The sequence below is a fragment of the Vanessa atalanta genome, chromosome 25 (genome assembly GCF_905147765.1).
Source record: "Vanessa atalanta chromosome 25, ilVanAtal1.2, whole genome shotgun sequence".
Lineage (NCBI taxonomy): Eukaryota > Metazoa > Arthropoda > Insecta > Lepidoptera > Nymphalidae > Vanessa > Vanessa atalanta.
This window is the reverse complement of record NC_061895.1, coordinates 907,742-920,041: the sequence shown is the minus strand read 5'-3', so window position 1 is coordinate 920,041 and position 12,300 is coordinate 907,742. Positions and strand designations below refer to the sequence as shown.

The following is a 12,300-nucleotide window of genomic DNA, read 5'->3' as shown; positions in this document are numbered from 1 at the left end:
CTACTTCAGAAAACGAAAGCGACAGTGTCAAAAGACATATCCGGCAGACAACGGAAAAAAAATAATGATGTATTTCGGTTAGTTTATTATAGACATCGACTGATATTAGTTTGTAAAAATTTTATTTTTTTATTAAAAAAATAAAAATATACATGTATTAAATGACTATATACAGGGTTATCGGTAATTCGATGTATTTCCGTTAGGAGGTGATAGGGGTGACTATTTGCGATAATATTGACCCCCATATGCACGATGCAAACGTGAATCATTTTTAAGTAATCACGTTTTTTAGGTTTTTACAAAATAATTCAAAAATTCAACTTCAAAAATTTACAACCAAAATTTCTTTACAGAATGCCAGCGCCGTTGGCACAGAATTGTCTTCTAGAATTTGTAGCGGAATGTTGCAGATTGCGTGGATCTCGCAGGACGACATATCAACCGTCCTAGCTTGTTTTCTACCCTCTGACATTATATTTGGAAAAGGGGGTTTCTATTAGTCCCACGCCTTTTTTCTTTCTGATCGCCTGGTCTGACCGATTCCTTTACCAATGAATATATGAACACTATGGTACATAGTCACACTTATTTAAGTGAATGTGCATGTGTGTGTATAAAGTATTTTACGTTCTCTTATGAGTTCTCCATCAGATTTCAAAATTTACCTCTGGCGATAAAACCTTGATCATTATCCTGAGATAAGCCAATTGGCTTATCAGTAAGGAATAATTTGCGGTTTTGTAATATCTATAATTTTGTTACAAAACTCATTAGATTTTCTCAGTATTTTACAATAATACAAGTATATAAAACGTAATGGAATCGTGGCAAAATTGTCGCAATAAAATTCATTGGCCGGTGATAAACACGTAATGGAACACTGTTGTAAAGGACTCGTAAAATAGTTTGGGTGTTTAGTGCCCGGTCGAGGCTGCGTCGTAAAATGTCGGAGCATTTGAATTGCACCGTTTTGTTATTGGCGGCAAAAATTTTTTGGTGCCCTTTTTTGTGGTAGTGAGGAATGTCATTAAATATTTTAAATTTCAGCATTGTGTTCTGTGGTGCGTTTCAAGTTTTTCCTCACGTAATAGCTCTACGGAATATATTTTTATTGACCGGATATGGGGTCATGACAAATGATCATATTCTTTGAACACTAATCGAATGACATTGAGTCCGCTGGTTCAATGGCCGTTTAGTAAATAGCTAGGCTGTTAATTAAAAATCTAATTAAACTTTTTTGCAGCCAGTTTTCATACATCATGGAATCATAGAAATAAAGGTATTATTTCTATGATTCCATTTATTTGTATTGTTTTTTCTTTTATATATTTTCTGTTTTGTTTTATATTCATTTTATTTATATATATATTATATCTATTTGATGTAATAGTTTATAAGGTGAATAGTTTGAAATAATGTCTTATTCGTATGTGGTATGTAGTAGTGTATAATTTAGTCTTTTTTCTGATTTTTTTTACACGATGAGTTAGACTGTAAGATTTTTCAAAAAATGTTGATGTATTGTGTATAGAATTAGATACTTTGTCTAACCCGGATCAATAAATAAATAAAAGAGAAGATTTGTTTGTTGGTAGCCAACAAAGACTTCTTCTTGGTAGCAGAGATTTGTGCAAGCCCGTCTGGGTGGGTACCAATCATTTATTTTATTCTACCGCCAAACAGCAATATTTAGAAAAAGCGATTCCGAGCTGCTAAATTCACGCAAACGCACTAAATAAGCGGACCAACATGACGATCTTGGTGTGCATGACAACTAGGCTTGACAATCAGCAAACGACATACTATTTTATTAGTGTGCGTGTACGTAGGTCCAAACTGTTTTTTAGCTTTAACAGTCTATCTAGACATATAAATTTTCAAATTTAATCTTTAGTCATAAATGAGATTCCACGCAGACGAAACCGCGTTCCCGCATAGTATACAAAAACAAAGTAAAGAATATAAAATCTAAAGTCCAGTTTTGATGACTAGTGAGTAACAGGTAATGAAGCAACAAAGAGTTTTAATAATAGATCAATTCATGTTCGTACGCTCAACGTTAGATCGTAAACTATAAACCTGTACGCTTGTGAGTTATTGGACTAAATCAGTTTGATACGAAGGTTTATTTGTCGTACTTAGCTTTCAGCTTACTTGCCAAATTGGCGTTCTGTTTATCGGGATTAGAAAAGGGATCGAGTATTCAATTTCAACTAATGTAATTTGTGTTTTAAAATAAATTTGTTTGTATTACTTTTACGGCAATTGAAATTTGCGTCATAAGCGTTTTCAAATTCGTGAAACGATTCGTAGTTTAACTATCCAGACGGGCTTTGTGCAAGTCCGTCTTTCGCATCTTTATTCTTATTTTCACGATTAAAATTATAACTAGAAAATTGGTGATGTCTTTCTGACCGATTTCGGCGTCGTCTGTCGTTCGGAAAAGAAAAGTGCACAGGACTAATTTTATAAGTGTCAAGTGTATGCGCTAATACAGGTGCACTCTATATTCCCTCACTCTCATAATTCAAATGAACGTAATTTGATACGTTTGGAGAGTGTTCCAAGGATTTGTGTTCTTTCGGGGCGCTGGATTGTTCACACTGCTAACTTCACAAAATTAGGGCACCTACTGCGAATTTCTATACAAATACTCTAGCCCGAAATTTGATTTCAGGACTTTAGCAGCCATGCACTCATTAAATTAATGAGTTAGTTACTTCAAATATTTTATTTTTAGGTTTTATTTTATTCAATACTCAATTTATATTTTATTTAAACAATGTTTGGGTTAAAATGTTTCATGAAACCTTTTTAGAATAATAAATTAAATGTCAGCTGGCAGATAAACTTTTAAACCGCACGACATTCTTTTTGGCAGATCAATCAATAACAAAATTTCCGTCCGTCAAGACATTAAAATATAAAAAAATAGGTAAGTATTTTTAAATATATATATTTAAATAATAAATCGGTTTCAAACAAGTGCAATTATTAATAATAATTAATATAATCTAAGAATACCGTATTACAGAATTATTGACACTAACCGAATGTAATTTACAATTAATTAAATGTCAATAAAACTAAATGGAATTTGACCCAAAAATTAGCAAATTTATTGACTCATTAAACACTAACGAATTTACTTATAATTTTTTTAGTAAGTGTTTAGTTAAAGAATGATGTCTTCTTCTTTCGAATGTCAAATAATAGATGTCAGAAAGAGAGAATCACTGTAAAACTAAATCAGATAAGGCTTTAAGTGCGGCGATAAGCGTGTAGAAATAGTTTACAGTTGCAAATTTAAAACAGACCTTATAATACTACAATTTTTAATTTTTTTCTATAGTCAAGATCATACAGGTGTGTTCACAGATGACCGCCATGGTCTGTGGTAGACCATGGGTTTAGTCCAAGGTTTCTTCTATCTGCTCTTAGCTATTCTCACATCACTGTCCAGTGCTTTTGGTTGTACGAGGAAGGTATACATCGCCTGCAGGAAACCTGCGCCTTGTGGAAAGTAGATCTTGGTAAGACCTAACGAAGATCGTTCTTTTATACAACTTAGTCTTTAGACAAGTCAAAGTTTAGAAGCCCTTTTGATTTTCCAATAATTCTATAATATACAAACTTCACCGAAGCAGATGACATTTAATTTATTTTTCAGATACAATATGGCTAAAGCTGATTGGACATTTCTCTACACGATGATCTTCGCTCTGTTCTCAATGTTCGGAACAAGCTTAGCCTGTTGCAAGAAAAAAATTCCATGTACCGGGCGGGCGCCATGTAGGAGAGGACCTTTTCGAAACTAGCCTTAAAATCACCTAATTTTCGGCACTATGTGATAATTATTCGTGCACAGAAGACTAGTGAATGAGGGATACAAATATAAAGAAAATATGTCAGACCAGTCCAAAATACATATTTCAACATACAGCTTGATCCTGGATTTGCTATTGGAGTCTTCAAAAACTTTTGCAAGAATTTCATAGATCTACAAATGTAACCGATGTGCTTAATGTAAAAAAAAAATATTTTAAGCAATAAAAACTTGTATTAGAACATTTTTCCAGTTTTATTTTGTCTGTAATTTAGAAATATTGTTTTGGGTCAAATTCCACCTTTAGTTTAGTACTCGTACCTTTGTAGATTGCTTTGATTTTAACGGACATTTTCTCAGTTGCAGATTATTTGGTGGAAAGGCTCAAGTCAATCTTTCTATTTTGCAGATCCAGTCAACAAAGCACACATCATGAAGTTTGGAGTTTTAAAATAATATATCTTTAACGTTAGAATGATCTGATCAGTAAGCTAAGGATTTTGAGTAAGTACCCATTTTTTGTTTGAAATTAAAATATAGTTCAATTTTAAAGCTATCACTAATTCATAACGTTGACTCTACCAAGAAAATGGGTTACTTTTACCATTAATATATTTACATGTGTAATTTTTATGTTATTTATATACAATAAAACTTATTTTTCAATCGCCATTAGGCCACCTAGCGATGTAAAAAGTCGCAGGATCGATCCTGTCGCCTTGGACCCCTACGACAATATCATATCCATTTCTAACACAAGTGATAAGCTTAAAAGGAGGGGTAAATTGGAATAATATTAATTCTTTAATTAATTTGGGGCATCTATCAAATGTATCTATTCAATTAAAATTTACACCAATGTGTTGTTTTTATTGCATTGGTAGGCGGATTGGCAAATGAGCCAACTGAGGTTAAGCGGTCACCACTGCGTGTGTGAGTGGTCAAAGAAATTGGCGTCATAAGAATTTTTAACATTCCTAACATTGCCAATGCACCAGAAACCTTGACAACGGAGATATAATGACACTTGTGCCTGTAGTTAGAATGGCTTGCTCACCCTTCAAACTGGAACACAAAAATACTAAGTATTGCTGTTAGGCAGTAGAATATGGAATATGATGACCCGTTCATCATATTCCATATTCCTGGTGCCTACCCAGAATTACACAAAGAAATTTGTGTAGGAAATTTTATGAATCGTCAATACTTCAACTCCACAGTCGTTTACAAAAGCAATTCTTAGCGAGAAAACGAAAAAATACATGTAGTTGCTGCTTTGTAATTAAACAACAATGTATTTAAATACCAAGACAGACAATTATTGATTTTGTCATTAACGAACGTTAGCTATTTCACTTTACTCATTTATTCGTGTTGTCGTCGACCTTTACCGCAATCATTATGATGATAACGATCACCTAACCTGACGACCACATGATGATGTCGACCACAGCAGGTGCTCTTAACAGGGACCAGCTATTAACCACAGATAAAGCATTTGTAGTCTGCTGTCTGCAAAGAACTAGATGTTCAACCTTACTTAACACTACCTTAATTTCTCAAATTTCGAAACGCTCCTGAGTAAATATTTTCAAAAAAACAAAACTTATTATTTATTTATATGATCCGGGATTTGGACTCAGGGCATTGACCCTGTTTGTCCTGCGTAAGCCCAGTTTTGGGCCATTTACTTTAACTTTATATTTACTGACTGATTTTACAACAGGCTCAAATATATGATGAAAATTTTGCAGCGTTTTGCTGTTGTAGTATTGTTAATAATATCAGTGCTACACATCGTGATTGCTTGTGGAAAAAAGGAAGTCAGCTGTAATCCTAATAATCCTCCCTGCAAGAAATAGTTCAGTTCTGGTAATTGGTATATATATAGTTATGATAAGTAGTACGCTATATCGCACACATGTTTTATAAGTGTGTTATTTATGAACGGTGAAATAAACGGAATCAAAATACTTAAAACAAGAATAAAGAAATACCACTTCCAAAATATCACATTATATGTATTTTTTTCTTATGGTAAGCTATCGTGTATAGCCAAGCACATAGTCCATTCACACGACGTAGACCATAAGGAGGTCCATAACTACGGTTAAACTACGGTTTATTTATTATTATTCTACCATAGTCCTCCAGCATAGATACTACTCTTAACATACCCTTCTGCCATCATCCTCCTGCCCTTATACCAATTTTACTTGGGGTCGGCGCAGCATGTCTTCTTCTTCCATAATTCTCAGTCGGACGTCATCTCGCAAGTAACATTCTTTCTAACCGTACCATCTTTCACACAATCCATCCATCGTTTCTTGGGTCGTCCCCTAACTCTATATCCATCCACATCCATACTCAAAACCTTTCTCACAACATGGTCCTCATTCCTCCGTATAACATGCACATACCATGATAGCCGGTTTCCAGAGAGCTTCTCGGTTACCGGTGCCATTTTCGAACTTCCTCTTATGTACATACTTAATACTTAATCCCCTTCCACCATACTGTCAAATATAATAGATACAAGCTAATTTAAGACAAGTGGGATTTAGATATAGACAATTTTAATACTTTTTACAAATAGTTATATTCCTACAATCTATAGACTATTTTTATTTTTTAGTGTTATTTGTTATGCTATGGACAAAGACTTGGTGCAGGAAGTAATAGTTCTGCTGGTAACGTTACTGCTTTCGTACCTCGAGTCCTGCTACGGGTGCACGAGGCACCATTACATCAATTGCAACGAGAATCCCAAGTGCGAAAAGAAACAAACTTAACGAGGTGATTTTATTTACAAATCATTTTGTATCACTTAGTTACATCTGCAGGATCTTTGTATTTATTTATTGACTAGTTTTTCCCCGTGGTCACGACTACGAGAGTGTTGGGTTTGGTTCATGTTTTATGTACCTTCAAGTCATTTTTTTTTTTAAATATGACGTATCAGCAGCACACAAGGCAATGTCACAACAACCCTTGACATAAAAATATAAATAATTTATTTGCTATTAAAAACATTAAAGGACCAAAATTTGCCGTAGAAATCCCTGTAGAACGTACATTTTAAGTCTAGAAGACTATCCATTTAACAGAAGCTTGTTGAATTCCTTGAGTTAATTATGACGCAAAAGATAAAAACATTTCCTGTCTCACTCACTCAATCGAATGCGTTACATAAAACTTAGAATACATCAAAAGCATTCTCTGATTTATCCCGAACTGAAAAATCAAGACAAATATCTATGTCTGAATGACGTCATTTCCGCGTCGTCTTTTTTCTTCAGATCAACTATTAGTTAGGTGAAAAAATATTTTATTACATAAAACACACGTCTACATACCTCATGCTTGATATTATGATGGATTAAAAAGTTGCTAAGTTGCTCTTTAATGAGAAAAATCTTATGTCTTCCTGATCATCTTCCGTCTCGGCGTCCATTGCCAAGAGAGACTAGCCCACTGTGCTGGACATTTTATATTGAACAATTGTGTGCACTAACATAGTGCACTCACTATTTCCTAAAGCATAATATGATGGGACGGCAAATACGACACGAACGAAAAGATCTCTGACGCATAATGAACGGTTCGATATGTTTTCCAAGAGCCATGCTTTCCTCCACGGGAGTTTTGAAGACTATCAATTTCCAGACTATTTAAGGGCCTACTATGCTCCAAACCTTCTCCTCAAAGGAGAGGAGGCCTTTATCCCAGCAGTGGGACATTTACGGGCTGCTAATGCTAATGCTAAGGGCCTACTATAGATAATTTGTATTCATGACCTCGGGATCCATTGCCTAATAAGCTAGACTACTAACCGACGAGGCATCATCTGTATCTAATTTAATAATTTACTAAAAAATATTATTGTGAAAATGTCCTTTTAAATGAATTTCTTAAGATACGCCGATATCGTTACGCAAATTGCAAAGGACAGCACCGTTTGCGTCATTTCATGCACTTATTTGTAACAAGATATTTCATTTGCGTACAAGCCAATATGCGAAGCGTACATAACGCGTACATCCGGCGTCTCTTGCCAGTTGAGATGAAAGATCCTTCTCAGAAATAAATCAAGACATCAATTAAAGAATACCAAATGTTTACAATTTCAGACTAATGCGTCATACGTTTATAACTACGAACATAATTATTTATAATCGTTTATTTATATGATGATGGAAGATGTTTGAACTAATTTTTTTCGGTTTCATTTATTTTATATTATTGTAAATTTATGTTAGGAAAAGTAATTTAGGTAAATTTTTCGAAAGCTGTACTAATATTATACAGTTCAAATGTTTGTTCGTTTGAACGCGTTAATTTTAGGATCTACGTGCTCGAATTGAATATATATTTTATTGAAAATAGTTATAGATATATAGATTCAATGTTGTTTACACCTTTAACGACGTATCACTTTGTACTCGTATGTTACCCAAGTGAGATATTAATTTTAAGTGCTTAGTGATAAGTTGATGGTGTAACTTTTCCAATAAATAAATAAAAAATGTTACGCTATGATCAACGGAGACCGGACAGTATTTTTTTTTATCATTTTAATTTGTATATATAATTTTTTTTAACTGTAGGTACGAGTCAGATAAGCCAGATGACATCAACATCGAAATATTCTGTAATTAAGTAGCCTCATGAAGGCACTTTTGAATCGACATGATACCATATTGAATTAAATGCACAGCACTGATACAGAAAGTAGAGCCTGTCGAGAAGAACCGGCAAGCCGGCAACTTAATAGATACTTTTTTCTACCATTGAATGAAATTTAATTTTAAAGTATATCAATGAAGTACAATTAAAATTTTATCAATATGTGTATGTATATCTTTGCTTAGAAATCAATAAATACTAAGTCTTAATTATACTATATCATTGTATACTTTTTATCATTGATATATTCTTGTGTTGAGGAATATGTCCTATTTATCAATGTTTTTTTGATATGAGTATTACATTTTAATAGGCAAAATTAAAAATAACTGTACCTATAGCCTATACCAATCAAAGTAGGAACAAAGATAAACAAATCTTAGATTTACGTATTTCATGCGTTTTGCTAATAACTCAGCTATATTGTGCACTACTAAGAATTTATGATTAATATATCTTCGTTTATAATACAACACTACTACACTTAACTACTTGTATCCACTTTAATTTTACTTCCAAAATTCCGACGGTAACGGTATCGTCGACGTTCAAAACGCCATTTTTTCGCAAATTCATAGTGAATATCATAGATTAATCGTGATCTCGGACCAATGATACCGCGTCAATTTGCTGTCAAATTTTTTTTTTTGCCTTTTCTCCTCTAATCGTTGGAATAAAGTATAGAAAACCGTGACCCAGAAAGGATATATTAAGTTTGTGAAGTCTAAAGTTACGATATGAACTTGATGACGACCTCCGTGGTCGAGTAGTGTGTACACCGGTTTTCATGGGTACGCCACTCCGAGGTCCCAGGTTCGATTCCCGGCCGAGTCGATGTAGAAAAAGTTCATTAGTTTTCTATGTTGTCTTGGGTCTGGGTGTTTGTGGTACCGTCGTAACTTCTGATTTCCATAACACAAGTGCTTTAACTACTTACATTGGGATCAGAGTAATGTATGTGATGTTGTCCAATATTTATTTAATTTAATTTAATTGAACTTGCGACGAAGATTTCTTTAGCAGGAATATTTAACGCGGGTGAACGCAGAACAGCTCGTATCTAAAACGATGACGAATGTTGTTTTTTTTTTTTTGTTCTAGATAAAATAAAACCTTCATAAGGATGGAGTACCTCAACGAGTTTGTGTTGGTTTTCCTCCACATAGCGATATCAGTTTTTGATCTGACTCACGGCTGTAAACGAGAACGGAGACACTGTATGAACAGCGGTTGCTATCCGTGCAACAAGTTTGGGGGCCCTAAAGTGCGCGCTCAGGTTGATACTAAGGTATGACTTATGAAAACGCAAAGTCAGTAGTATTTTTAAGTTGTTCTGATGGCTAAACTGCCAATCAAATGTCAAGTAGCTCGAAATAGACAACTTCACACCTTATCCTAATTCACAATGTTTGTAAATTGTGAATGTTGTAATTTTAGAGTGAGTGTTATAATAGTGGGGGGGGGGGGAAAGGATACTCTGACCATAATAGTAATTGTTATTTTATTATTAATAACTAGATTTTTATTTTATTGTAATTAATTATTTGCATGCGTTTAAAAACTGTTTTTAATTATGCCGTTAAAGTTGAACTTCAACCTCAAATTTTTTTTAATGTTATGTATTATACTAACATTTTTAAGCGATTTTTTATATGGTATGACGTAGTAAAGTTTTGATATGATCACGTCAAAAATATATAGATGTATCTTAGATAGAATAGTCAAAGCGTGCTTAGGTACAATATTAACCGACTAAAGTAATGAAAACTAAATTTATACGCATTCTCTTAGACAACTAGCTGATAGACTTTGTTTAGACCGCTCGATAGTACCCACGAAATATTCTTCCGCTAAACAGTAATATTCTAGATTGCTTTGTTCCGGTCTGAAGGGTAAGTGAGCCGGTATAATACTCGTACCAGACAAGACGAGAGACATCAAATCTAAGACCCCGTCTTTTTTATGTGTTAGATAAGTTAGATAGTTAGATAAAATCTTTATTGTACTCGATTACAAAAATAACGAGTTCCTCGGAAAAAGAAAATTGTATGCATAGACGGCCCTATCACAAATAGTGATCTCTTTCAAAGAACCTCGAATGTAGCGAGATTAGATTCACAGAGGGAAGTGAAAATATATATAATTATATTGTTTAACACTACATGTACATAGACGCCGAGATGACCCTGTGGTTAAAACGCTGCGCAATTTAAACGATGATTGCGGATTACGATCCAGGAAAGCACACTGATTTTTCATGTGAATAATTTGTATCTATAATTTATGTCGTGCTCGGTGGTGTAGAAAAACATCGTTTGGCGGTCTGCATGTGACATTTGATTAAATTTCTGTCAGATGTGTAACCATCAAGCTGCTCTAATGCGGGTTGCATTAGAACAGCGTGGTGGAGTAAGCTCCAGACGTTCGCCGAAAAGGGAGAGCAGGCTTTAGTCAAGCAGGGAGACATTATCAGGCCGTTACTTAACTTTTCAAATTAATATACATACTCATATGTTATGAAATAATATATAACTTCCAGTGTGTTATATAGCACACTATTGAAGTTGTAAGTTTTATTTCAGTGAAAATAATATAAATATCGATGATGCACGTACAAGTCATTGGGTTACTTTTGCTCTTGTTGCTCACCCTGGTGCTCGGCTGCCGAAGGAATCGGTGTCAAACGCACTGTCGGCCGTGCAACTACCACGGGCCTATCATCGAAGTTCTACAACCAAAACCAAAAAAAGTGAGACGGCATCGTATCTATACTTACACCTATAGACTATTCCATCCATAAGAGGACGAAATTAACTACATTTGACATCGAATTGACGCAATTTCATTGGTCGAGAGCTTGGGTAATCTGATTTGCGAAAAAAATGTTTTTTTTTTTAACTTTCGATGTAGCTGTTGGATTGGAAATTTGGAAGTAAAATTAAATTGGATATAAGTAGTTCAGTGAAATAGTGTATCGTTATATATAAACATATATTAATCAAGAACTGTTAAACAACAAACAACAACAATGACAGCCTGTAAACTTCCCACTGCTGGGCTATGGCCTCCTTTGAGGAGAAGGTTTGGAGCATATTCCACTCCACTCCACTTGTGGGTTGGTGGATACACATGTGGCAGAATTTTGTTTAAATTAGACACATGCAGATTTCCTCACGATATTTTCCTTCACCGCCGAGCATGAGACGAATTACAAACACAAATAAAGCACACGAAAATTCAGAGGTGCTTGCCCGGGTTTAAGCCTGTAATCATCGGTTAAGATCGCTCTAACCACTGGGCCATCTCGGCTCGAGGAAAGAACTATTAAATAGTACGTTAATCTAAGGTTTATTTATGTTAATTCGTACTTTGATTGGAATAGACTATAGTTATAAGTTTATTTATTTTATCTCATTTCGAAGTAGACCTGATGGTAAGTGGCCACTGTTGTCCATGAGCGTAAACAAGCCAGAGGTATAGCCAAGCCCGGTTCTTATGGAAAATATTCGTTTTAAGGCCTCGTTTAAATACGGCTTGCATCCGGATACTTGTTATGCTTAAGACAGGACTGGCTTATAATATACTCGGATATTTATTGTTTGACATGAGGTCATGATCAAAATATCTAAGAAAATTTATAAGAAATTACGTTATACAATGAAACCGACGCTTAGTATGTGGATATACATTAAATATATTCACTAAATGATAGGTATTATGTATGTTAATATGTTATTGTAGATATAATAAATATTCTGTATTTCAAAACTACAATAATCGAT

At 34.3% G+C, this 12,300-nt stretch overlaps 1 long non-coding RNA gene across 4 annotated transcripts; it reads left to right on the top strand.

Annotated features, from left to right (window-relative positions):
• The first annotated feature begins 2,908 nt into the window (after positions 1 to 2,908).
• LOC125073795 lies at positions 2,909 to 11,261 on the top strand. Of its 4 annotated transcripts, XR_007120066.1 has the most exons (6): positions 2,913 to 2,941; positions 4,242 to 4,336; positions 5,559 to 5,704; positions 6,468 to 6,628; positions 9,620 to 9,806; positions 11,101 to 11,261. It is a non-coding gene; the product is annotated as an uncharacterized LOC125073795 (long non-coding RNA). The 4 variants fall into 4 exon arrangements; XR_007120065.1 differs by lacking the exons at positions 4,242 to 4,336; positions 5,559 to 5,704; positions 6,468 to 6,628; positions 9,620 to 9,806; positions 11,101 to 11,261 and adding exons at positions 3,359 to 3,539; positions 3,677 to 4,076 and having other exon boundaries at positions 2,909 to 2,941; XR_007120067.1 differs by lacking the exons at positions 4,242 to 4,336; positions 5,559 to 5,704; positions 6,468 to 6,628; positions 9,620 to 9,806; positions 11,101 to 11,261 and adding exons at positions 3,373 to 3,539; positions 3,677 to 4,076 and having other exon boundaries at positions 2,910 to 2,941.
• Positions 11,262 to 12,300: the final 1,039 nt, after the last annotated feature.